This window comes from Eubalaena glacialis, chromosome 2, assembly GCF_028564815.1.
Source record: "Eubalaena glacialis isolate mEubGla1 chromosome 2, mEubGla1.1.hap2.+ XY, whole genome shotgun sequence".
NCBI lineage: Eukaryota > Metazoa > Chordata > Mammalia > Artiodactyla > Balaenidae > Eubalaena > Eubalaena glacialis.
In genome coordinates this window covers 104,052,838-104,056,725 of record NC_083717.1, presented here as the reverse complement: position 1 = coordinate 104,056,725, position 3,888 = coordinate 104,052,838, and the positions used below count along the sequence as shown (strand labels likewise).

At 34.4% G+C, this 3,888-nt stretch overlaps 1 pseudogene; it reads right to left on the bottom strand.

The window, feature by feature from the left end:
• Positions 1-2,662: 2,662 nt before the first annotated feature.
• Positions 2,663-3,516, bottom strand: LOC133085230 (voltage-dependent anion-selective channel protein 3-like; annotated as a pseudogene).
• Positions 3,517-3,888: the final 372 nt, after the last annotated feature.

Sequence of the window (3,888 nt, the reverse complement as noted above, 5' to 3'; positions counted from 1 at the left end):
ACAGCTTTGTCATCTCACTTTTCTCTCAGTATAAGCAAACCAGGTTCTGCAACTGAAAGTTTCGAATGATTCTGAGTCCAATTTTTTTTTTTTCAGTAAAGAAAATAACAGTGGAATTATGATGATTTGAAGCTACAAAGCAAATAATGTCAATCTTGTAGAGCCCTGTTCTGTACCACCTGACTTTCAGAAACAACCATTTCATAAAAGCCCCATCTACTTTTGTTTTAATTTACAATTATTGAAATTTTAATAAGGATTTTGCAGCAATATCAGGCATCACATAATGCCAGGGAGGAATTATAACTTTATTGCAGCCCACACTGACAGCCAACTCATAAAAATGAATGACATTTTATATCATAACATCTCATAGGCCGTTCAGAATGTTAATAGCTTACTTCATCTTTCTTTAGAATAATGAGGCAGACAGTATAACAATATTCAACGTGAAAATGAAGATTAAGAAAATTTGAATTGAGGCAGGAAAGCAACATTTAACAGGATTCAGACAACATTCAGATTAAAAGTTTCAATTAAAACACTGTTAATAAGATTTTTATCACAAAAGCAAAGCTTTGCCACCAAGACCAATCACTGTTTTGAAGAATATTTATCTGTAGACACACTTAGTTCTTCAACCTCTATTTCTAAAATGTTCCAAAGTTTCTTACCCAGTTCAGCAATGCAGATTCATTGGCTCAGATAGAACTATAAAAGGTCATTAAATTAAAATATTTGCAAAAGACACCTTATAGACACATAACCAAAATAATATTTATCTTTGTGAAAACCATTCTTTAATCAAATAGGCTTAAACTTCTACGCATTTTAAAATTCTGTAGTTTACCTTTGGATTGAGATTAATCAAAAGACAGTTGAGGGTATGTGAATTTTTTTTAAATGTATATATGATTTATAAATATAAATTTATATAAATACAAAATATATTACATAATAATACATTATATTATGTATATTATGTATTTTCTACTTCCATATATATGGAATTAAAAATACAAAAACCATGAAGAATGAATGAAACAAAGTGAGATACTCACAGTAGCATATAAAACTTGAAACTGGTTATCCACCTTTGTAAAACTGTATAGCAATACCAAAATAGGGTATTTTTAGTTGTCTGTATCTTTGTACAGAATTGAGAAATTCATTTTCATCATCTTTCTATGAATTTGAAGTATCAGTACAGAACATTTTTACTTAGTTGGGGTGCCCAAACTGCCAGAATGAAGCAGACAGAGAAAGCAGTCAAGGCTAGCCACAGATGGGGATAAATGGGTTTCGCATTCTGAAGCTGAATACAAATTGAGGAAGGTAAAAGTGTTAGGGACAGATTAGCTGTGTCTAATAGACTTCTAATACCAATAATATAATAAGTAAAGAGAATGATAATGTGTCATTTTTGAGTGTTGTCGTATATCTTGTGTGGTTTATTTATGATGTCAGAAGAAACCAAGATACTAGAAAATACAATAATGTTATTTCACATTTTAAAACTAAGATTTATTACCATCTAATTAAATTTGTTCCTCATTTTTCAAGGTGTTAGAATAGTATCAATTCTGTTTAATGAGTGCTATGTCATCATTAGTCATTTGAGATTTTCCAGAAACTTGTCTATTTAGTAACATTACTTAAAATTTTTTTCATTCTTCTTATTTGGATGGATTTTTTCTTTCCTATTCAGATGACTGCAGGGTTTCTTGACAAATTTTTAAAAATTTTCTGACTTATACTAACTGCACATTTGTTTTCATGTATTACCTAACTGTAAGAAATCTTCAGAAAACAGTTTGCATTTTCATTCAGTGATTCAATTACCATGAACTCTTAGGGGTAATTAAAAATTTTATGATGGTACTATTACATAGCTACTTTTAAATAGATTTAACACTTTGTTGAATTCTTCGAATTTAACACATTATATTAATTTTTTCTTGAAAAATCTCCCTATACCCATCCATTGTATTTAATATTTATTCCATTAATGCATTATAAAGTCTTTTATGTGTAACTTCTGACTATGAATAAAAGGAATAATTGCTTCCATTTTCTTTCCTTTTCATTATTACCCTAGCTTCACGTACTATGATACACATTGTATTTTGGATCCTAATCTTAGGAAATCAAAGTCCATCCTTCCTTTTTAGAGATGGTGACCTCTAAACTTTATCTTTTTATACAGTACTTTTGTTTTTTGTTTGTTTTTTTATGTTCTAAATGTGATGGGTTTACTTTATTTTACTCTGATGCAAAACCAAAGATTCCACTACCACAGAGAGGCCAATATATTACAAGGTACTGAAAAAGTGGTGTGGGACATGCAGGACATGATGGACAACCGGAGGGTTGGGTCACCTCCTTTGTTACATGACACTACACCGTCTCTGAGGAAAACATTTAAAACAACACCGCAGAACTGAACTGAAATGTGGCACAAACATGACAACTTCTGGGCATGCCTTCAAGCACCTCCCTTAGGATGGACTCAATATCTAGCCCTCAGTGTGGGAAGGATTATATTTCTTTGGAAGAATAAAAGTTCACACTTCTGAAATTACACAGAATTTTAAGCCAAAACATAGTGGGTTCATTTCTCTTCACTTCCAGGGACAAAGCTGATGCTTTACTCAAAACCACATTAAGCTTCTAGTTCAAATCCCAGCCTGACCTTGTGCCCTCCTGCATTAAAGTTCTTTCCATTGATTATTGCTGACAGGGTCAGTTTCACTCCTGGTCGAAGGGTCTGAGTATGACCCAGTCCAATCAGACTGGCATTATTTACTTTAGCAGACAGAGAAGTTCTACAATCCAGCCTGTACTTAGCAGCAATGCCAAAATGGCTGTTGGTACTGCCGGCCATCCACACAAGGTTTATTGATGTTTCAATCTTCTCGTTCACTTTCTGGTAGATTGACCCTCCAAATTCAGTGCCATCATTCACATGAGTGTGCAGCTGGAAGTCTGCAGCCTTGTAACCCAGGGTGAAATTATTCTGAGACAGTTTGGATTTGGCTGTGTCAAAACTCATCTGATGGCCAGCAAGCCAACCTTCAAAGGCCAACACAGCCCAGCCATAGATGGTTGGTCCAGGAAGATCTACATCAAAGTTACTGCCAAGACTGAAACAATCCCATTTATAGGAGGCCTTCAATTTCCCACTCTTCTTTCCTGTGTTCAGTACAAATATGGTATCAAAAGAGTCAGTTTCAACCCTTCAGCCAACTTATTCTCCAAAGAGATTTCTGTCCCAAGAGTACTGTCTGTGTTCTACCTTTGGATGAAGGTCAGTCCATAGTTACAGATCTTGTATTTGGTCTCTAGGTTGCCTGATCCTTTCCCTGTATCAGTGTAAGCATGACCAGATGCAGAAAATTCCACTCCACTACATGACTTGGTTCTCAGATCTATTTTGACCATGCCAAACCCATATCCTTTGTTGAAGACGTCCTTGGCAGCCTTTCCTAGGTCACAGTAAGTCAGTGTGTTATACATATCTCTGACTGGAGGTCCTGTCCACTCTGTCAGGAGGGCCTGTCCACTCCCTGTACAGTAAGTTTTAAGTGATATCTACTGTTGTTAAAGAATATATCTTTGAAATCAATGCAATTTACTGTTCAGTCTCACAAGGACAAAGACAACATATATTTTCCAAAGTTTTAAAATGAAAAGAGAGACATCAGCCTCCTTTGCCTGCCCTAGTTGTCCTTGTTGATACCTGAATAAGTAACTTAATATTTTTGAACATTAACTTGTCTCAGACATAAAATGGGTATATCCTTTTTGTTTTACTTTGGTAAATAAGTAGGCTAGATTGACCTATTTTCCCCTCTTTTCTTTCTTGTCAAATTGCAGCAGTTTTAAAAA